The 24,634-nt window shown below is 40.7% G+C and overlaps 1 protein-coding gene and 1 long non-coding RNA gene across 1 annotated transcript in view; both read right to left on the bottom strand.

Annotated features, from left to right (window-relative positions):
- LOC102556287 (uncharacterized) overlaps positions 1–1,091 on the bottom strand; it is a 70,512-nt gene extending 69,421 nt beyond the window's left edge. The window contains exons 1-2 of the long non-coding RNA XR_015639986.1: positions 742–1,091; positions 427–641 (exon numbers count right to left, since the gene is read on the bottom strand). This is a non-coding gene — a long non-coding RNA (uncharacterized LOC102556287). The remainder of the gene's footprint in view (positions 1–426; positions 642–741) is intronic.
- Erich1 (glutamate-rich 1) overlaps positions 1–24,634 on the bottom strand; it is a gene marked incomplete at its 5' end in the record, with an annotated part of 52,793,804 nt that overhangs the window by 14,270,169 nt on the left and 38,499,001 nt on the right.

The raw sequence follows: 24,634 nt of genomic DNA, 5'->3' as shown, positions 1-24,634 counted from the left end.
TCCCTCTCCCTCTCTCCCTCTCCCTCTCTCCCTCTCTCCCTCTCCCTCTCCCTCTCCCTCTCCCTCTCCCTCTCTCCCTCTCCCCTCCTTCCCCAATGCCCTGAATAAACTCTACTCTATACTAGACTGTCCTGTGGCTGGTCCCTCAGCCACAGGATGCCTCAGCATGGGCCCACAGAGGCATCCCCTTCCCCCACATCATACCCTACCTCCACCAAACATATAAAACACCACAATTGTTACTTATGTAATTCATGTTCTTCATAGATGGAAGAAAAGAAAAAAAGGAAGGTCCAGATAAAAGAAGGAAACACACCCTAGCGCTACTGTCTGAACACAACCACCAGTAAAAGCGAACTCAAAGCTTGCCAAGTGTTTTGCATGGGGGGATAAACCATTGGCCCGGAAAATGGTTTCATTCTTTACCTTTTGTCTTGAAACTGCTTCTCCCTTTGCAATCCGTTCTTTAAAACCATGACTAGGCATCATCACATTTGACAGGTGCTAATTTATGCCGCCAAGACTCTGTCGTTGAACACTCAATTTGGTTCCAATTTTTTGGTAGGATGAGCCAGGCTGTGTTGAATGTCCTTGGTACAGTTATCTTTGTGCATACAACATTATTTCTTTGTAGCAAATGCCTAGAATGAGAATTACCGTATTGACAAAAAAAATGTGCATTAAATGGTGTTTCATTCAGATTGCCAAATTGCTCTCTGGAAGATTACATAATTTACTTACAACAGCTGTGAAGAGAGTCGCGGCTGTGTTGGGCTGGCCCTTTTCTTTCCAAATCTAAGAAGCCTTTCTCCTTAATAACGTTGTATATTATAAATGTTGTTTTTTAATTAAAAGATTACTAAATCAACTTTAAACACTACCAAAAATGTGCTGAGTTTTTAATTGAAGGATTATAAACGGAATTTGGATGAGACGCCTTCTGAGTGTTTAAAGTTACGTTTTCATTAACTGCCCTTGAGTTTCACCTCAATTTTTGGCTGGCTACTTTTACCAGAGAGTTTGGGGAGAGGTAACTTCATTTTGTATGGAAGGATATTCCCTCGAAAAGCTCTACCGTTCAGAAAGAATGTCTCTAGAACACTCCATTGTGACACGTTGAAATCTTGGTTTGTTGCTCGGCATACTTATAAGCACAAGGCTGTCATTGCTAGTTTTTGTCAACTTGACATACACCTAAGACGTACTTGGGAGGAGAGACTCTCAACTGAGGAATTGCCTCTACCCGACTGGCCTATCAGCAAGTCTTTGGGGCATTGTCTCCTTTGCTAATTCACCAGTGACGGCCACTGTGGGCATTACCACCAGTGACCACTGTGGGCATTACCAACTCTGCTCAGGGAGGCCTAGGTGGTTCTAAAAGCTAAGTATCTAGGGGACCAAGGCTATAAGCAGGGTTCTTCTACAGTCCCTGCTCCAGTTCCCGCTTCCGGTTCCCACCTTGTCTCCCCTCTATGATGGACTGTGAAATGAAAAATGACATAAGTCCTTTCTTCCCCAAGTTGCTTTTGGTCACGGTGAACACAGCTCCAGTCAGACGATGGCTCTAAGGGGAAGGACCGTGATCCCCATAGCTTCAAAGTTGATTGCAAGTTTGGGATGATTCCTGAAGCCACAGAGAGGGAACCTGGCTTATCACTGCCTCACTAGGAGGTGGCTGAACATCATGTTGACAGAGTCTGTTGTTTAAACTGAGCTCCTACTGTAGGAAGCGGGGAACAAAGACACCTAAGTCAGGAAGCCTGAGTGTGATTTACCACAGCCCCAGAATGAGAAACAGCCCTGACTGGTAGCTGTGGAACACAGAAGGTCTGAGCCTGAAAGCTGAAAAGATCAGGGGGCAAGGGCTCCACTCAGGTAGAAAATGGACCTGAAAAGGTTGCTCCCTAGTAGATCTCAGCAAGGTAGCATAACCCTGAGGTTTGATAGCCCTAATCCTCAGGTCAGAGAGGAAATCAACCCCGAAGCCACAAAGCAGCATTAAACTACTGAGGAGTCTTGGAAGTTCTGAGGCTCTGGTGCTTCTGTAGATCTACGGATGCACGGCCGAATTGCTCTAGCAGGAAGATAAATACCTAGCCCGGCAGGTGTCAGAAGTGAGGGGATTGCAAAGAGAGACCCTTCTCCTACAGAGTTCCTTGACACGGTGCTTCCTCCCATGCGCAACACAGAGCAACTCTCAAGCTAGAACATTGGCCACCCCATAGGATGCAATCAGAGGGTGGGGATTTCAGAAGGGTGGGAGAACATGTCCAGTGCACAAGCTGCAAAGCAAAATGTGGCCAGCAGAGGACGATGGTACACAGAGAAGGGACCTCCTGACGTGAACTTTGGAAGAGCCTCTTCCTCCTCTGCGCCTGCCCCAACCCTGTGCTCTAACCAGCAGCTTCAAATGAAGAAGTTTGGAAGAAACTATTCAGCCCTTCAGCCTTGGTTCCTTTTCCTTTTTGTTTTTCTTGTTTTACCCGCCCTGCCCCGGCCCCGGTGCCTTCCTCTTGTGTCACTCTGTACTACATTTGTAAAAATATTTCCACTTTACTATGTTAAATGTATCTACTACAAAAATATACTATTAAAAATACTATTTTAGGTTTTCATTTTTAGTTCCCTTTAGACACCCATCTTATTTCACCTACATTTCCGAATTTCTGAGCAAACTTTCTATTTTGTCTGTTGTCTTTTCTGATCAATATTACACTTTGGTATAAATTGACGTTGACATTGTCGTGCTTCTCTTTTGGTGCCCTTGGGCCTTTTCTTTTCTTTTTTCTTTTTTTAATTTACCTAGTTTTGTTTTTGGATCTTTTGCACTGTGCAGAAATCTTTCTTTGTCCCACTCTGTCTTATCCTATTTAACAATCTGTCTCTTTTTTCCCGTGATATTCCACTGTTCTTTCCGTCTTGAGTTTAACCTCATTTCTCGCCTATCGTCCCCCTCATGTGCGTCCTTCTCCTGCTTGCTTGTTTACTAGTTCCCCGACCCCTGGACGATTTTGCTTCACAACGTACTCTGCGTCATGAGCTTGCCATTTTCCATTTGATGGTAATTAGGGACATATTAGTGAGTTTTAACTAATTGTACTTTATTTCTCTCTCTTGAGCGACTTGATGCATTTGCTGGCATGGAGGTTTGTTTTCTCCCTCATGAGTGATCCAAGGGATTAAGGCTGCAAGATGTGTCTGCTCCAAAAGATCCTAATATAAAACCAGAAGAGATATGCTGACTACCAAATACGTACACTTTAATACAGAGCATTAGAAACATGTATGCAAGGCAAAATGACTCCTCGGAACTATCATTATACCCCAATGGCCACAGTAAACAGTACTGAGATAGCAGAGGTGCTGACTGAAGATTAAACCAGTTCCTAGTCACTAGCCACGGTGGCTCACACAGCTAATGTCAACATTCGGAAGACAGAAGAAAGATGGCCGCTGTGAGTTCCACTCCACCTTGGGATGCAGGACCAAGCCCTGTCTCAGAACAAAAGCACATGAGTAAAAGGGATCTCAAAAGAGATTGAACACGCGATCAAAGAGAGCACAAACTGCTACAGACTCAGCCTGGGATCTGGAAAGAAAAGTCAGCAAAATGACTAAAAAAGTTAGATACATGGGATAAGAATTCAGTAAGGAAATTCAGATTTTCTATATATATATATCTTCTGTATCATGGGATCCTTCTACCCAAGAACAGTGGTCTATCTGTCCAACAACTTGGATGCTCTACCCTCCTATTCTTCAGACACCCTCAGTGAGGGGCTGGGATGGCGGAACCTGGGCACTCCCTTTCCATTGATGGCATTACCCACCTGTTCTATGGCCTATCCCAGTAATAGGATCCCTCATTCTCACTTGTCTATTTTTTTTTTTTTGTTTTTATTCCTTGCCTCAGGAATGGGTTTGAGACGTTTCCACTAAAAGTCAAGCAGGTGTTTCTTCACCCAAACCTCTAGAGTACTGAGTATGCACCCACCCATGACTCCCCCACCCCATGCTGTCCCTTTTCAGCAAGAAGTAGTCAGACAGGGGCCAGCCTTCATACCCAAAGAAGTCAGGATGTTCTGTGGGAGACTCGGCTTCTCCCACCTCCCTACATGGTCCATTCTTCGGTCTCTCTCCAACTGTGCCTACTCAGAAAGTGAACAAAGAAAAGGCACCAAAGGCCCAGTACTGATGGCTGTCGCAACTGCCTTCCCAGAAGCTGCCCATCTTCCAAACAGCTGTCCAGGTAGCTATACTTGGGCACAAGCCCAGGTTGTAGCAAACACATCATTTTCCTTAGCCTATAATCCATAAAATAAAACTTCCTTAACATAGCCTGGATGACTTTTTCTGTCTCATCCCCTGAGATTGTGTGCATATACGTGTGTGTGTGTGTGTGTGTGTGTGTGTGTGTGTGTGTGTGTATCAGAAATGAAGAGCAAGGTCAATGAAATATTCATTCAAGAATCAAAAAGAAAAAGAAATAAGTTGGAATAATATCCAAAAACTCTGAAATATGCTTACAAGACAAAAATTAAAAATAAAGAGAATTAAAAAGAGAGAATAAAAGGAGCTGAGACAAAAGTTAGTCACAGAGGATTGATTCAATGAAATTATAATTTATAGTTTTATATATTATATATTTATATTATATTTGTATATAATTATAACAGAGGAGAGAAGTGAACATGAAACACAAGAAGCTTTTGGACTCCTACACAGATGTGACAAGAGAAAAACTTCTCCATAACGTATTGTCATCAAGGTGACAAAGGGGCAAAACAATAGGAAAAGCTGTCAACCAAGACTGCTATGTCCAGCATAGCTATCTCTTAAAAGTGATGAAGACATAAAGACATTTCAAGACAAGCATAAAGTAGGGCAGTTCTTGACTACTAAGTGAGTGCTGTAGGAGATAATTAAAGAATGCAACGGACAGAAGAGGAATAAAGACAGTTTTGATCACAAGAGAACAAAAAAGAATAGATTTCATGAGGATGAGTGAACCACAAAGTGGTGGGAAGGAATCCATCATATTTATCAGAAAAAAGAACAAATCCATAACACTAAATATTGAAACAAATATGGGAAATATTGAAATAAATAAATAATCCAATAAACCAGTAAATAATTAACAAAATTACAGAAATTGGTAAGTAGCTCTCAACAATAACTTCAAAGGTGAAGGACCCAATTCATGGACAAAGAGGCACAAATGCTTAAGCTGGGTGGGTAGCATTTATTCTTCTCTCATATATTACATCCCTTCCCTCTGCCAGTCTCATCTCCCTCCATCACCACCCCTCTCCTAAATGTCCTCCATTTATATAGCTTCAGAAGAATCTTTCTTCACTAGCAAACACATCAGCAACAGTCAATGGATAATAGTTACTATGTAGCAAACGGAAGCCAAAAAGAGTTCTGTGTACCTAATTCTAATAGCTGTAAAACTAGACGTCAAACAAAAATTGGTTAGAAGAAAATGAAGAAGGCTACTACATTTAAGTATACGAAATAGTTCATTAAGAAGATGCAAGGGTTACAAAAGCCTGACAGGAATGTCCATCGTTAATATCCCATTGTCGTCTTCAGGGGAGTCAACCAAATTAGTAATCAGCAAAGAAATTGCAGCATTAAACTATTCAGTAGATCAAATGAGTTTAACAACTATATGCTGATTATCTCGCCCAGCAAATACAGAATACACATTCTTCTCAGCAACACATGAAATCTTCTCTAAAATAGGCCACACTCCTGTCCACAAAATAAGTCTTAACAAAACTAAAAGGTCAAAATAATGTTCAGGATCTTCCAAGATCATAATGAAATAAAACTAGGTATAAATACCAAGAATCACTAAGGAAACTACATGAAAATACAAGTAGTTTATCAGAATATTAGGAAACAGCTAAGACAATAATAAAGAATATATATACTAATGTTTTATAAATATTTATATATCTCAAAAATCATAGAGTTCAATAAATAACCTAATGATACAACTTAAGGTTTTACAAGAATGAAACAAACACAAAACAGGCAGTGGCAAGAAATAATGGAAATAGACAACAGTTTTTTGTCAACTTGACACAGACTACATTCATCTCTGAAAAGGGATTCTACATAGAGAAGATTGTAGCAACAATAGAAACAATTCTTAGCCTAAAGGAAAACAAGTCAGGCTTTACTCTGAAGCCAAAATTATGAGTAGCCATCTCCCAGAAACATACATTTAGGTCTCCCCAAGTATAATCTTCCAACAAGGAAGCAGTTTCATGAAGATTTTAGAGAAACGGAACAAAGATAGCTATAAATCAAGGCATTTAAAAAGCCACACTGGGGCCGGAAAGATGGCTGAGCGGTTAAGAGCACTGACTGTTCTTCTAGAGGTCCTGAGTTCAATTCCCAGCCACATGGTGGCTCTCAACCATCTGTAATGAGATCTGATGCCCTCTTCTGGTGCGTCTGAAGACAGCGACAGTGTACTCACATACATAAAATAAATAAATAAATCTTTTTTTAAAAAGAAAGCTAAATTGATGGAAACATCAGAGAAGTGAGTTACAGCAAGATGGAGGATCCCTTCCTACAGTCTCAGATACGAACAAGACAGGAAAAAGTAATGTATTCCTGTTTGACAGTAACTTGATCCAACAAATGAAAGACTCTAAAGAATCCACTACAGAAAAATTATCTGACTGAGCGAACACTTTTGGGAAAGTGGCAGTGTGCAAAACCACGACCTAATTGCTTCATTAAATGAAGTCACTGGCAAACTAATCAAGAAGTAAATCATGAACAAAAACCTCATTCACAATAGCTCAAAAAAAAAAAAAACCATCTAGGAATAAACATAACCAAATAGGTGAGAAATCTCTGTAATAAAAACTTTGAAAATTCGTAGGCAAATGGTTGGAACTGGAAAATATCATCCTGAGTGAGCTAACCCAATCACAGAAAGACATACATGGTATGCACTCATTGATAAGTGGCTATTAGCCCAAATGCTTGAATTACCCTAGATCCCTAGAACAAAGGAAACTCAAGACGGATGATCAAAATGTGAATGCTTCACTCCTTCTTTAAATGAGGAAAAAGAATACCCTTGGCAGGGAAGGGAGAGGCAAAGATTAAAACAGAGACTGAAGGAACACCCATTCAGAGCCTGCCCCACATGTAGCCCATACATATACAGCCACCCAATTAGACAAGATGGATGAAGCAAAGAAGTGCAGACCGACAGGAGCCGGATGTAGATCGCTCCTGAGAGACACAGCCAGAATACAGCAAATATAGAGGCGAATGCCAGCAGCAAACCACTGAACTGAGAATAGGTCCCCTATTGAAGGAATCAGAGAAAGAACTGGAAGAGCTTGAAGGGGCTCGAGACCCCAAAAGTACAACAATGCCAAGCAACCAGAGCTTCCAGGGACTAAGCCACTACCTAAAGACTATACATGGACTGACCCTGGACTCTGACCCCATAGGTAGCAATGAATATCCTAGTAAGAGCACCAGTGGAAGGGGAAGCCCTGGGTCCTGCTAAGACTGAACCCCCAGTGAACTAGTCTATGGGGGGAGGGCGGCAATGGGGGGAGGGTTGGGAGGGGAACACCCATAAGGAAGGGGAGTGGGGAGGGGGATGTTTGCCCGGAAACCAGGAAAGGGAATAACACTCGAAATGTATATAAGAAATACTCAAGTTAATAAAAAAAAAAAAGAAAAAACTTTGAAATGCTGAAGAAATTGAAGAAATGGTTAGAAGATGGGATACCTCCCGAGCTCCAGGATTGGAAGGATTAATATCATAAAATGATATTACTGTTAAAGTAACCAGAAACTCAATAGAAGCCCCATAGAAATCCCAACAAAGTTCCTCCTAGAACCAGACCAAACAATTCCAAAGTTAGTGTGAAAGCATAGAAGACCTTACATATTCAAAGAAAGAAAGACAGTAGCACAATACATGAGCTCAAGTTAAACTATAGAATCATTGGATGGAAACCAGTGACACCAGTGGGTGGCTGGGAGTAGGAAAGACACATCAACCAGTGGAGTAGGATAGAGGATCAGAAATAAGTCTATGGAACTTACGTAATTAAGATCTCCAATTACATACGAAGCCATCAAAAACATTCATGAGAGAAAAACTCTCTCGAACAAAATGGCGCTAGGTAAGTTGAACAGCCACAACTCAAAGAGCGAACCTAGGTCCAGATTACACAGCCTTCACAAAAATCAATGTAAAACTATCAAAGAGCTTACTAAAAAGCCAGAAATGTTAAAACTGCTAGAGGAAAACATAGGTAAACTATTTCAAGATCAATAGACAACGTAGCACAGGAAACCATACAAGATTGGACAGATGTCATTTTATGAAATTTAACAGCATCTACACAGCAAAAGGAAGCAAACTTTGCCAAATATACATCCGTGTGGTGGTTAGTGTTCATTATCATTGTGGCTGCATTTAAACATCTTTGCACATGTGTGTGACATTTCCAAAGAGGTGTAACTAAAGATGAATGACCAGTCCTGACTGTGGATGGTACTGTGCCATGGACTCAAGCTCCAGACTTAATAAAGAAGAGAAATGCAGGGGGACAGCTGAACACCACTACATGCCGTTCTACTTGTTTGTCTGTACCATGAACCCAGACACATGCTGTCTTGACCTCTCCACAGTGCTGGGTTAAAATCCTCTAGGTGGTGAATCAGGGTAAATTTCCTTCTTCCCGACCAAGGGGCTTCTTGTTAGATCTTTGTTTGAAGTGATGAGAAAAGTAATGAATACAATTAGAGTACTGGTTTATAAAGAATTTATAAAGATTTCCAAATGCGAACACACACACACACACACACACACACACACACCATCAACTGTACTTACTAGTTTTATGTCAACCTGACACAAGTTAGAGAGGAGGGTCTCAATTGAGAAAATTCCTCCATAAGATTCACCTGTAAGGCATTTTCTCTGTTAGTGATGGATGGGGAAGGACCCAGGTCATTATAGGTGGTGTCATCCCTTGGCTGGTGGTCCTGGCCTCCATGGTCTCTGAATCAGTTCCTGCCTCCTCATTCTTGCACAGAGTGAGCTCCTTTCCTCATTGCTTTTGATGATCAACTGTTATGGATAACTGTGAGCAAAGTAAACCCTTTTCTTCCCAAGTTCCTTTTGGCTGTGGTGTTTCACCACAACAATAAACTCAAGACATCACCCAATCAATAAATGGGCTAATAAGCTCAATAAAGAGGTCTTAAAATGAACACAGATCACCAATAAGTATCTGAAATGGGTGTTTAAGGTGTTTAAACATTGGGAAAATACAAATACTTAAAATTAAATCAAGCATCTCACCACAATCAGACTGGCTGTCATCAAGAAGACAAATGACAGAAAATGTTTGAGAGGATGTAGACAGGGACATTTATTTAGAACTGCAGGAAGACAAACTTATATGGCCACTATGGAAATCAGCATAGAACTTCCTCAAAAGAATTCAAAATATAAACCCCCGCTGAATATCGCTGAAGGGATCTGAGTACACCTAGCACAGAGATGTTACACATCTATGATTACGGTTTCTTTTCCTTACTTTTCCACTGATGTGATGAAAGACCATAATCAACGCAACTTATAAAAGAAGATGTTTAATTGGGCTCATGGCAGGAACAGCAGAGAGCTCCTAGCACAGGTAGAGAGCAGAGGAATGGTGAGAGTCTTTTGAAACCTCAAAGCCTCCCCCGATTCCAGTAATACACCTCTTCGAAAAATGCCACACCCCAAATCCTTCTTAAACAATTCCTCCCATTGGAGACCAAGTATTTGAACATATGGGGATCATTCTTATTCAAACCACCACCAGGTTACACTGTTCACAAGAGCTAAAGAGTGGAGCCAACCTAGAAAGGATTCATGAATAGATGACAGAGAAGGAAAGGATGGAACTTTACAGATATGAAGTAAAACGAAAGGATATTTGCAAGAAAATGGGTGGAACTAGAATTTATTATTTTAAGAGAAATGAGTCAAACTCCAAAAGGTACATATTGTCATACTGTATGTTTCTCATGTGTAGAAAATAGACTTAAATTGTGTGTGTGTGTGTGTGTGTGTGTGTGTGTGTGTGTGTGTGTGTGTGTGTGTGTGTGTGTGCTAGGAAAAATTTTAAGAGACAGGAGGCAAGAGAATACATATCACATTAAAATATAAAGCACTGTTGAAGGGATAGTGAAGAGGTCCAACAAGAGGTAGACAGGAAGATGAGAATGCTCAGTAGAGAGGAAGATGAGAAAAAAACAAAATATAATGGCATTGTGTAGGAAAATGTCACAGTGAAATGACTACTTTTCACATTAACTTAAAATATTACTTAGAAAAAAGAAAATGACATGGATTCTTGTACCACTGGGCAGGCCGTGAACCAGTGGCTTGCTGAAATGGTTTCCTATTTATTAGGTTAAAAAAAAAGGAATCTGTGTAAATTTATTTGATTCAGTTGGATCAAATATTTTCACATGCCAATGAAGAAGCACCACTCTACCACAATTTCCCTAATACGTGTGTGTGTTTGTATTATATGTATATGTGTATATATGTTATATATGTCTTATATATTTTTTATATTTATTATGTGTATAGAATATGTATAATTAGTTTCAGGAAAATTAAATATATAAATATGTTTTTTTTTTATTCTGCCCTAAAGACTTCCTGTTTTCTTCAAGTGCAGCATTTAGACAGTGTCATTCTATACCCTAGGCTGGCTTTGAACTCATTATGTAGCCCAGGTTGGTTTCAAATTTATGTTAATCCTTCTGCCTCAGTCTCCTGATATATGAGATTGCAAGTTTAAACCTCTAATCAAGCCTAGAAACATTTATGTCCTTTTTATGCTATAGTCATTTAATAAATCCTATTGTATGTCTTCATGTCATCTCTAAATTTATTTAAAATAAGTTCCAGTCGAGGGATGAGGTTGATTTCATGTTCAACAACCCCAAAGATCAAAACTAGTAAATAAAATAGAACATGTAGTTCATTCAGTAAGAAAAACTGGGACATTCTATGGACTCAACCTTTTTGAAAAGACAGAATTAACTCCAGTAACAAATATTTCTGGGCAAGAGCTACCCTGTGAGTTTCTAAGAATATACTGCTTGGGAGACTTTGAATTGTTTTTTCTTAAAATCTGAACTTTTCAATTAATTAGATTCAAACTCATCTTATATTAATATAATTCAGAGGATTTATTTTATTTGTTAATTATTCCCACTGAGATGTAAACAGTAACAGCCTGGTAAGAATGCTTGTGAACGAATCCATTAATTACATACCACAGTTATGATTGCTTTTCAATTAGTATGTTAACATCCACCCATGTGTTGGGCCTTGTGTGAGGCCTTGGGAAATCATATTATGTTCTTAGAAAGAATAGTTTGTTGTTGTGGAAAGTGGGGTGCCTTCCCTCCATGATACAAAATGGATTGACTCATACTTGTTCATGGCAAAGCGACTGAACTGAAATAGAGCAGGGCTACACCTCCCTTGGCTGCTTACCTTGCTATCCTGACTACTAAGACACATTAGTTTCATGTCCAGTGGTGTGATGGTTTGTTTATGCTTGGCCAAGGGAGTGGCACTTTTGGAGTGTGACCTTATTGGAGTAGGTGTGGCCTTGGGGTGTGAGCTTTAATACCCTTTTCCTAGCAGCATGGGAACCAGTATGCTACTAGCAACCTTCAGGTGAAGATGTAGAACTCTTAGCTCCTCTTGCACCATGCCTGCCTAGATGATAATGGACTGAACCTCTGAACTTGTAAGCCAGCCCCAATTAAGTGTTGTCCTTATAAGAGTTGTTTCGGTCATGGTGTCTGTTCACAGCAGTAAATCCCTAACTAGACAAATGGGAAACTGATGAGCTAAAATAACTGCAAATGATGGCTTTGGCAGGTGAGTCAAACTGGAAAGGAGTGAGTGAGCCAGGTCTTCTGAGCAGGTGGTTAAATAAAAAGGCAGAAAGGGAAAGGGCTCCATCTTTAAGAGCAGAGGCTAAAACCAAACGGAAAAGTAAATGATGCTTGTTCACCCTGCTTCCTATCCCCTCGTGGCTCCCTATTGAGGCAGTTGTAAACAATTCTCCAGACTTGAAGTAAAAGAGGACAACCAGGAGGCAGAAAATGCTGGCTCTGAGACAGCTTGAAGGAAAAGTGTCCTCCCAGACCCTCCTTATAATGGTTAGCTTCCTGACATTATGACAAGAGTCAGAGAAGGGGTTATTTTGCCTCCTGGGTTCAGAAGTTGGTCCCCATGGTCACATGGCCCTATAAGTGTTGGCTTGTGTTAGCACAATAGGTCATAGCATGGGTGCACAGAAGCAGAGACTGCTCACTTAGCCGTTTCCTAGAGATGGGGAGAGATTAGAATCTCAGCATCTCCTCATCTTACTCACACTTACATGACCTCACTTCCTCCCCCTAGGCCTTACCTCTACAGGTCCCACCACCTTCTAATCAAGGTTAGAGACAAAACATTTAACACTTGGACTTTTGGGAATGTTTAAGATCCAACCCATAACACAACTAACTATGAATTTTCTAAACCCAAGTCTTTGGAGGGGGCAGTGTTTACGTATACACACTCAGGTTTTCTAGTAGATGAAGGTTCTCATCCTCTGTTGTCATTATAATACTTTAGGGCAGGAGGTATGTAGTCACAGTATGTCTTAACACTCAGTAACTCTTGAAGCACCCATAACTTAAGCCTCTCATTTTACAGAGTTCTGTGTAATTGTCCTCCCAATCAACCTTGAGAACTTGAGGGCTTCGGGAGCCCTGCTATGGAGAGAGGCCTTTCTGAACATTTCCTGACTCCCACCTGTCCAGGATGGCTCTGTCTTCCAAGAAGCTGGATGGTAAAGGTGCGTTCCTTTCTGCGGTGACATTGACATTACATCTGTGTCCAGTCACCATTTTTGGCTATTCTAATGAAATCGGTAAAGTGATTGAGCTTAGTTATTGTCAACGAGGGTGCTAAGAGTACCTGGAAGAGAATGGGGGACAAGAAATACCAAGAAGGACGCAAAGACAAAAGTCTGATCAAGGCGACAATTTTATTTTTTCCCAAGGCTGAATTTATACCATAACAGGGGTAACAGAGAGAGGGGGCAAGTGGAAAACATTTACGAAGGCCAAGGACACAGTATTCGTGTGGTCAGCTGATGTCAACAGGATGTCAGAAAGGTTACAGGTTTGTCATATTTTTAGTCAGCAGGATGTTGGTTTTTCAGAAAGGTTACAGGTTATCACATTGGGTATCTTGACCTCAGCAAGATCAGAACTTTATCATATCATTATTCATCGTGACCACCAGATTTGGATTAGTCTTCTGCAGCTGGCTGGGGATTTTCCATGAACCCAGTCATACTTAATGCTAACCATAATAATAACATCAATAATGGAGGCTTTCAAGGGCATCGCTCCCAACAAGTTATCACTGTGATCATTTTGTATGTTATCCATTGAAAATCTGACCATGAACCACTCGCTTGACTTCCAGTGTAATCTAAACCACATTGCTAAGTTCCCATTTGCTTTTGTTAAATGCTGGCCAAAAAAACAAGAGATCAGCCCCTCACTTCAAACTCTAGCTTGTTTGTGTCCTCCAAACTCCCCTGTCCTGAAGCAGATTGGCACCTGGCCCCTGGCCCTGTGACAGTAGAAAAAGAGAGCAAGCATCTAAGTATATTAAAAACATAGTATCCTTGGGAATAGGTATGTGCTGGATAGTTTTATTCAACTTGACACAAACTAAATTCATTTGAGGTGAGGGAACCTCGACTGAGAAAATGCCTTCATAAGTTCTGACTGTAGAACATTTTCTTAATTGGTAATTAATGAGGGAGGACTCAGACCACTGTGGGTGGAACCGTCTCTGGGCTGGTGGTTCTGAATTCTATCAGAAAGCAGACTGAGTAAGTCATGATTAAATAACCAGTAAGTATTATTCCTCCATGCTCATCTGCCTCCAGGTTCCTGCCCTGTGCTAATCCCTGTCCTGACTTCCTTAGATGAGGAACTGAAATAGAAGCGTAAGCTGAATAAACCCTTTCCTCCCCAAGTTGTTTTGGCCTTGGTGTTTCATCAAATCAACAATAACCCTACCTAAGACAAGTCAGATGGCAAGTCATTTCTAAATGAAGTTACCACTGTTTGTTCCAAGCTCTAAAACACTGTCTGCAGAGGTAACAAGAAAGTGGAAGATCTGTAGAGAGGACATCCTGGCTGGGACTCACTCAACTTAGAACTCCAGCAGGACTACGTCAGAGAAGCTTCCACAGTCATTTCCGCTGGACACTGTGAGCATTTGACTACATGATGTCTCGCTACCTAACTGTTATTTGCTCTTATGCTTAGAAGTCCCACCCAAGGGGCACAGTACAGTTCTCATCAGGAACTCTGTTTGCCTCAATGGTGGTTCCCCAGTCGATTTCTGCTGGATGTTCTAGGTACTGACTTGATGACATCACTTTCTCTTGCTCTCTCAGTTGAGTGACCCTGGTTGTCTCTGCTTGATGTCGTAAATGCCAAATTTGGTTGCCGTCTGCTACTTGCTATTCGTTATTTTACTTTTGATGAGTACATGTTTAATAAACTGGTTCATTTGCTACCAAAAGAATGGTTGTCATAGATCATTCACCAAACAGAACAGGTTGTGAACTCCTTTCTGAATAGAAAGAAACATAGTAGTCCACTTTCCCTCATTTTATAACAATTCTATTCCATCTCCTGACTCTGGATATGTTTCCTTATCTGCCCAGCATGCTGTGCTGCCAGTACATATACACATACATACATGCATACATACATATATAATCACACACACACACACACACACACACACACACACACAAACCATTCCCTTAACTTTCATTCCACAGTTTATACTGAGTATCAGAAATCATATTGCTAAACTGAACGTGCTATTTGCTCTTGTTAAAAGTTGACTCTGAAAACAAGAGATGTCCTCCCAAACCTCCATTCTGCAGATGACAGGCCCATGACCCTGTGACAGGAAGACAAGATAGCAAACAGCAAAGAGTACTACTGTGAACTGTACACACCAATAAAGGCAAATATACACAGATATACATATATATACAAACACCCATACATAAACACACAAACACACATATATGTAAACATACAAATATACATATCACAAAAATATGTACCCATATATATACAAATATATATGAACACACATACACACATGCACATACACATAAATACGCATATACACCTAATAAACATAGACATACTCATAAAAACACATATACAGACATACATACATGCAAACATATACACACATACACATAGACTAAAACATATATATATGATCATATTTCCAGCAAAATATCTATGAAATGTGTTAAGTATTTTTAGTATTGATTAGTCTAGAACTATGCATATTGCAAACTAAAGCTTAAAGTATTTCTGAATTGTATGCTAGAGTGACGATCATAGACATTGATTCATCCTTATATTAGTTCTGCAATAATATAACTAGTTTCATACAATTCCTAATTGCAAAAATAGTAGCTATTTTCTACATTTGTGTGTAATGTGAACTGTTAACAAAATTACACTGTAATTTCTATGTGGAGTCAAGGTAATTGCATACTCTACATGTACCAGATTTTGTATCTGATTTATGAACTGTAATATGAATTACACAGTAATGAAGAGTAGCTGTCCTGCTACAATTTAGGCATTATTCATTAGTTTACTTAATACATGGAATTAACAAAGATCAGTGTGTTTTAATGATGATCAATATTGAAATCTCTAAGCTGGGCAAGTTTGAGTCAGCTTTTGGTAACTTTAAAAGCGAGTGTCCTGAAGCTACTTGACATTAACCATTAACCATATCAGTGATCAAGTGTGGCTCTTGTCAAAATTGTAGTATTTAGTAAACATAGGCACACACACACACACACACAGACACACACAGACACACACACACAGACACACACACACACACACACACACTTTCTAGTTACTTCAGAAAATGATGGCTGGATCTCCATTTGTTCTTAGCAAGATGGTGATGTGGATACCACTTACTACAAAAACAATGAACACAATGACCTGTCTAAGCACTGCCCTAAATGTGTCACACTGCCTTTTGCAAGCTTTGTCACACATAGTAGCCACCTGGGGACTGTTCAACTACTTTCCAAGACTCTGACTTCTTTCTCTTGGAGTAAAACACTGGAAACTTTAAAACGGTCTGCAAGGATAGCCCACATGATCACACTCTGGCTTTGAACCCATTAGAAACAAGATATAAATGTAACTGAATATTCAAAATGTTGAAAGGGCTTCAAGGTAGCGTCAACTGGCACACTTAGGCAATAGTATCAAAAAATTTTAATACTGTGGGTAATGATGTGTATGTGGCTCATTTCCCCTGGCTGACTGTACCCAACCTTATAGGTAAACTTAATGTTTTCTTTTATTTTTAATTTTATCATGCACATACTTTTAAAATGCCAAATAGTGTTTTGGGGTCTATGGTGGAAATCAATACTTCCTTGTTCTGCTTTGCCCCACTCCGATACTACAACCCTTGATATAATCAATATTAACTCTTCCAGTTGTTTCAAAGAATATGTTTCAACAGTCATCTTGACTTTGCAATTGGATACCATGTCATTTGGCTTCCCACCCATCAAACCCATTCCCTACACAAACACATGCATCCTCCCACTCCCCTTGAACAAACCACATGTTGATCCAAGTCAAGAATTAACAGTCACATGGTTGTGAGGGTAAATACACCTGGAAGCTAGACTCGTGCTGTAATTCTGTTTGTAACTATCTCGTAAGAACTATTTGTTCAAGACTGGATCTGTTAGTAGCTCCTCTCCCAAATCCTGCACTTGAAATCTAAGACAACTTTAGAATGAAAAGCTATCGTGAAATTTCGAGCGTTGCTCAGTAGAGTAGCACTTGTCTGAGCTATCCAAACATCAGAAGTTAGGGATTATCCCTGACATCTAATATCTATGAGGAGAACATCCATTTTATGTCCCCTAGAGTAAGGACAGCATGTCCCTGGCCACATGCAGTGGCATGGCTGTGAGACAGAAAGGGACAACGGGAGCTCATACATCTGGCATTCCAGTGCTTAGCCTTTCACTTCATTATCCTGTCTTTGTTTCAGCAACTGTCTTGCTCACCGCCAAATCAGAAGCCAGCAAATCCTAGCTGCCATTTATGCAAAGAAATCCATTTTCAGCCAGGATTCCAAGTCCGTCCCAGGCCTGCAGTCACTCTTGCTTCCTGCCTCATCCTTTGTCTCTGCCATCAGAGATACCCGAGACCTGGATTCCCTGGGTCTTTTGTGGCTCTTGCAACAAGAATCAGTCTGCCCATTGTCTGGGCTCTCTCCACAGTCTTCATTTCCTTTTCTCTGCTCTACTACCCTGTGTTTAAATTCTGGCAGCATTGCCAGGTTAATTCTATTTCTTCTCCCAAGTTAGTTTTATCCTTATGGATTTAAACCATTCTCCCACAGAAGCACGGTTGCCCAAGGTGGGAACAGATGTTCCATTTTGCTGTGTTTAACAGAAATTCCAGTGTATCAGTCGTAGTCTTGGTAGGAGGTATATAATAAATTCCAGTAGGGTAACTGAAGCAATTCTAAGAACGAGCGTATTCAAAAGCCATGTACAAGGACGGAATAGCATTCAGGCTAATGGCAGCATGGAGCCATTACTAAACCTAAGAGTAATGAACAATAAAGAATCCATTGGAAACATTTCATGGAAAAAGCTTTTGGACACGACACCTAACCATATAGAATTTTGACTCAGTCGCAGCAATATTTCACTTCTTCCTAAATCTGTCCAGTCCACACTACAGTTTTATTATTTGTTTCATTGAAAGCTAGAATCTATGTTGGTCACTTCAACCATCTCAAGAATAGGAAACAATTTTGTGTTGTACTGGACAACAGAAATGTAGCAGAAGTGAAGATGAAGCCTCCACACTCCTGAAAACTTCAGTTCACCCTCGTGAACATTTGCTCAGACTATATGAGGCTAACCCTGAGCTAATAACCTTACTGGATAACAAAAGATGCCCGCCATGTTGTCCTAGCCAACAACGAGGCAACAGCAAGATTCTGAAAAGAAATGAACCTTAACTAGCCAACCATCCAGCCATCCTACAAACTTGCTGAAGCTTCAGACATGATAGCCAAACAGAACAGAACAGAAAAGTGAATCAACAGAACCCTACTAAGTTTTGAGCTAAAACAATTACCTTTTAGTCATTAGACAGGTAAATGCTTGTTACGCAGCGACAGATGACTGACACAAGCTTTAAATCAAAGAACACAGCAAAAGGAGGTGATACATGAAGAAAAGAAGTAACCTAACCTGACTTTCCTCTCCCTTCTTGCTCTCTTACGATGTTTCCTGTTCATCTAATTCAATCTTAAGCTGAGGTAAAAGAGAATCCATTGAACAGTGCCTATATCAGTAGCTTTCCACGACCATTAGTCAATAGAGAAGTCTTGATAAGGAAAATTCAAACTGAACCAATCCACCATGCATATGTGTCTACTTTCTAATTCTAAAGATTTCTGGAGATTTGGGTCAAATACCTTCAGTAACATTGAAGACATCAGAAAATACCAGGAAGCTGACATAAGAATGAAAGAAAATTGACCAACAATAGTGAAAAACTGACAAAAGACTTAGTAGTTCGCTTTCTTCCTGCTGTGAGAGAACACCAAGAACTTAGGGAAGATTTTAGCTCATAGTTTCAGCTCATAAGCCATCAGGACCAACCAGTTCTTTTGCTTCTGAGCCAATGAGAAGGCAGAAACCACAATGGCCAGAGAATACAGAAGGGAAGATTGTTAACCTCACAGTGGACAGGAATCACCACTGGCCAGTAATGGGAAGAAGCTAGATCAAGATATATCTCTCAGGACATGTCTCTCCTATGACACATTTTCTCTAACTCATCCCTATCTTCCACAGTTCTACTAAATTTGAAATCTTTCCAAACTTAGAATGCACGATGAATTTCATGGAGTAAGACGATTTATTTGGTATGCCAGAGCCCTCATGATCCAACCATCTCTTGAAGCACCCTCATGGACACACCCACTAGAGTGCTTCACTGACCCAGATGCACCTTTCAATCCAGTCTAGATGATTATCATGACTAACCCACAGAAAGATGGGGTTTATCCCGAGTACAGTAATAACTCATGTGAGTTTCTCATACAGACTCAAGCCAACATTAACATTTTGCAATGTCTTCCTAACACACATGAACAATCATTGCTACATATGCGCCCAAGTGCAAAGAAGGTAGGATCATTAAAATCTTGCAAGTCTCAATGAAGTAGATATGTAGTTAACTGAAACAAACTTCAAACAACTGTATTTATTATACCTGACATTGAAAGAAAGAAATCGTATGCTAATGTTAGTCAGTTTAGATTTTAAGTGGCTAAAAGCAATAGAAATTAAAATATCACACACGGGGCTGGGGATTTAGCTCAGTGGTAGAGCGCTTACCTAGGAAGCGCAAGGCCCTGGGTTCGGTCCCCAGCTCCGAAAAAAAGAACCAAAAAAAAAATTAAATAAATAAAATATCACACACACATACATGAAAGGGAGATATGAACAGATTCATAACCACAAAGATTGCTGCACCCAAGTCTCATCGTAATGTTGTATTTGCCACATAAGCTCAGAAAATGACTCAAAGGCCAGTCCTTACAGCTGCGTGCTCTCAAAAAAGATGCTCTGAAAAGTAGGAGATAGTATGTTCTCCCCTTAATTCCCACAGGCCTCTTCTTGCCCTTTAATTCATGGGTACCTCCTCTATTCGTACATACTGTTCAGAACTTAGCAATAGGATAGCTCCTAACCCCAGTAATAATGAGCAAAAACGAACAGAAAAACTCTCTTCCACCAGGCCATATGCATGACCAGTTTAAAACAAAACCAGACAGCAATAAGTAGTCTACACCTCAGCTTGTATCAACTAATGTTAATTGCTTGGCTAAAACCCAGTGTCCAAAGGCATGTTTATAATTAATACCTAGACTACTTGGCAGTCTACATATTCCGAGTCACCACTAAAGTATTGCCTGGTGAGCAGACTAATGTAATTGCAGCAGTGAATGTCTTCAATGTTCTCAAGATTCATTTTTCATAATACCCAAAAAGCAAAACAAACTAACAAAGAATGGTTTTCACCAACCAAAGAGTACACATGGAGGGGACCCATGGCTCCAGCTGCATATGTAGCAGAGGATGGCCATATCTGGCATCAATGAGAGGGGAGGCCCTTGATCCTTTGAAAGCTCAACATCCCAGTGTGGGAGAATGCCAGGGAGGTGAAGCAGGAGTGGGTGGGTGGATGGAGGAGCACCCTCATAGAAACAGGGGGAGGGGTGATAGGATGGAGGTTTGTAGAGGGGAACCGGGAAAGGGGACAACATTTGAAATGTAAATAAATAAAATAACCAACAATACAAAGAATGATTTTAATTTACTTTGTTTTGATGGACTAATTCAACAAGGAAGACTCTTGCTTTTAGCAATGGACAGTCAGGATGCAGAGACAAGTTTATAGAGACATGTGATTCCTCCCCACCCCACCCCACCCCACCCCACCCCCGCACCTTTTGATCAGAAAATGTCCAAGAAATCCATGTTTCCAGAATCAACTTCACTACGTTGTCCTGGGGTTAATCTGCAGAGCCTAAGTAGCATGAATTCTGAGCTGCTAAGAAGATGCCCGGAGAACTCGATTTATTAATCTATTTATCTCCTAATTTGTTCTCCCAGGAACACAGAAAACCCCTTCACTATGTATTTATTTATTTCCCAGGAGAATTCTAACATGGCCTTAAGAGAGCAAGTACAAACCCTCCGTTGCCCCTGGGTGCTATTTACCCTGCTAAAGCACTGGTCTGCAGACGACACTTTGAGAAACGCCACTTTAAAACTAAAAGTGCCGTTGTTTAACCCCAGCTCATTGAAAGGTCTATTGAACAACCTCCCCTTCGGCTTCCATGCAGGCTTACCACGTTCTGCATTTGACAGAGCAGATGGTGGGGGCGGCGGGGCAGGCTGGAGGTGTAACGTGACAGGGAGAGGGAAGATAGAAGGTTGTAATATAAAATTTATTTTGTGCTCAGAAATGAAGAGCGCTTAAGCTAATCACTTAGAAAGAAGACCTCTGGTGTTCCCCTTCAATGCAATAGCAGGCACCACTACACCGCAGGAGCAGCTGACAGACAAGCGACCACGCCTTTTTCCTTTCCATTCCCGCCATCCCCATTCTCTGGAAAGAAAACTGCTGTCTAACCTGGTGACTCAAATAGGGCATTTGGCAAGGAGTATGTTGTTTCACGTTGAGTGATTTCTTCCTAAGAAATTATCAGCGTGATAATAGCAAGGTAATTAAGGAAGCATTGAGAGGGATTTGATTAAAATTGCTTCTAATGTTTTGTGTCTAGCAAGAAGCAGGCAGAATCTTCAAGAAATTTATATCTCTGATAGGTATGCAGGCAGGGATGGTTCCTTTTAATAAATGCTCGCTCGCTCGCTCGCTCTCTCTCTTTCTCTCTCTCTCTCTTTCTCTCTCTCTCTCTCTCTTTCTCTCTCTCTCTCTCTCCCCCTCCTTCCCTCCCTCCATCCCTCCCTCCCTCCATGGCAACAGTTAAACAAACATTCCAACAGATGTTTGATATATCCTAATCTGGCCACATGGTGATGTCCCATTGGCCAAAGCAAATCAAAGTCAATGTGGGAAAGAACACATAAGTGCTTCGATAATGGAGCATGAGATTTACTGGCAATGGTTATGCTATCAGTCGATCACATGACCAACCGAATACTGTTCATCTGGCCAAACCTGATAGATAATAACTATTCATATAGAGTAGGAAGTCTCTGAATTCAGCCAATCAAACTTAAATATGGGGGGAGAGGACTTGAGTGAAAGGTCAGTCAGTAATGTGTTTTCTCTGAAAACGTAAAGACCTAGGTCAATACCTGGTACCAATTTAAAAAATAAAATAGTATAAAATAAATCCAGGTGTTGTAGAATACATCTATAATGTGAGTTCCGGGGAGACAGAGACTGGAGGATCTCTGGGGCTCCGCTTAGCCTAATTGGTGGAATTTTACTTTCTATTTCCTAGAAAATAAGATAGACATCTCCTGAGGAATGGCACCCAAGGTGCACCCTTGACCTACACACATGCATGTGTGCGTGTGTGCATGTGTGCCCAAACACACACACACACACACACACACACACACACACACACGTATCTATGTGCATGTATGCTATGCATGCACACTTGAGTGCTTTTATTCTCCGTTCTATTGGGAATGCTTTGCCTTATAAACAGATCGTAACAAATGGAATATACTCTTGGTTTATCCAAAACAATTAGCAGCCTCTTTAACACAGGATACACGAACTTCCTGTTGTGACTAAAACTGAAAAAGGACATAGGAATATGGGTAGACATTGTGGTGGAACTCCTCCTGTCAGATAGTATCTCCTGTTGTTCTTCCTTCCTGATGTCCCTGTGCCCACGGTCCCAACTCGGTCTATTGACATTAGATACTCAAGAGCCTTTCTCCAGGTTTCATCATTACTGAGTGCCCTCACTCTGGAGGGACGACTGCGTTGTCATTGAGAAATAAAACCACTGAGAATATGGAAATCAGGCTAGGTAGGCTTTCTTTTTCTCTTCTGAGAAAAATGAATCAAACACTGCTAGGAAGAAAGGGCATCATGGAAGAGCAGGTAGGCACCTTATCAGATGGCATCTGCCTGAGTTCATCCTCAGGGGACCTACATAAATCACTTTGTGCCACTCCGACAATCTCAAAAAAAAAAAAAAATCCCTGGGGAAAAAACAAAGCAAGTACCATTGTCTCCTCGGTTACTTGAATTTTATCCACACAACCAACTTCCTGAGCAGAGCCAGGCACCTGCATTTTTAAGCACGCATGGACTTTATTTATGAAAGGTTTTAATGCCTGTCTCAAGAGGGACATTTTCCTTTGCTCCATTTTTGGGGAACATCTCATTAATAAACTTAGTGCTGAGACCTTCTTCACAAGCTCACTGAAAATGCTACTGTGGCTGTTCTGTCAAATCAAAATATTTCGGCTCCAGAGACGAATTGCCATGGAGAGCTGTAGTGAGAATAGGCAGAGGGAGGGAGGTGGCTTCCTGGAAACTCAGAGGGAGCCAAGCTATCTGTCTTACCAAACCTAGGATTCAAGACAGAAGCACTTAGTGCAAAAGGCTTAGGTTTCAGGCCTATTTTCAGTTCCTTGGCAACTTAATGCTATCACCAGATCCCATTTACTAGGAACTGTTAAAAGAAAGTTAGACTCCCTTAGAGGCATCCACTAGAGGATAAGAACAGATCCTTACCAAGAAAAATCCCACACTGGAAATCTCCAGTTCTGTGGATCATGGACGATGGTTTCATTGGACTGTATGATTGGGCATTAGAAGAATGAGCATGAAGTTTAGTGAAGCAATCCAGCCAGCTATTTTAGCCCTGAGGAGCAGTCTATGTCTTACAAAGGTAAACAGTCCTAAATATGATGAGTTAAAATTTACAAACACAGTAAAGCCTCAGTAGATCTTGCCAAACTGTAGCTGCATATTAACCGCGGCTTGGGCCCACATGCGGAACTCAGGTCAGACCTTTGGACTCCACCATAGCTTCCCACCTGCTTGCAAATACATTGTAAGATGGCGTCTATCCTGTCTGCTCCCCTCCACCGCCTTTCCAAACCATTTCAACGTTTTCATTATAAAACTCAAAGATGATATTTGGTCTATATCTGATTTGATTGCTATCACCTTTCTCGTTTGATTATATTTCCTTGAAACATAATTTAACATGGAGAAATAATCTTTCAAAGAAATATAACACTTCCTGGTGAGATGGTTCAGCAAGGAAAGGCACTTACTGCATGAGGCAGACAATGGGAGTGCAGTGCACCTCAAAAAAAAGCAGGATCTAGTGATACACATCTCACTCCTGGCACCTCTGTGGCAAGTTAGGGGGTAGCGATAAGAGAATGTCCTATCTATGAGTTGGTAGCTAGGAATAATCAGTGTGGCAGAAAAAGAGAGACTCTGCCTCAAAAACAGGATAGAAGGCTCTCTCTCTCTCTCTCTCACACATACACACATGCACACATGCACACATGCACACATGCACACATGCACATGTACATACCCATGTGCTGAGTAATAATGGATAAAATCATACTAGAAAGTATATGTTCACAAGCAAAAGGAAGAACAGAGACCTTTCTCTTATATGTCAGACAAAAAAGGATCTCAAATAGAATAGAGGACCATGGTGGTTAACTTTCACTACTACTGGATGGGATCTGAAATAAACTAAGAGATACACCCCTGGGCAAGTCTGCTATGGAATTTCCAGTAAGAATCAACTAAGAAGAAAATATCCTCCTTCAGACTGGATGGGCCCTTCCGATAGAGTATCCCAGATACAAAAGTGGTCCTAGGCAAAAGGCCACAT

The sequence above is a fragment of the Rattus norvegicus genome, chromosome 16 (genome assembly GCF_021556685.1).
Source record: "Rattus norvegicus strain SHRSP/BbbUtx chromosome 16, alternate assembly SHRSP_T2T, whole genome shotgun sequence".
NCBI classification, from domain to species: Eukaryota; Metazoa; Chordata; class Mammalia; order Rodentia; family Muridae; genus Rattus; species Rattus norvegicus.
This window is presented reverse-complemented; position numbering and strand designations above follow the sequence as displayed.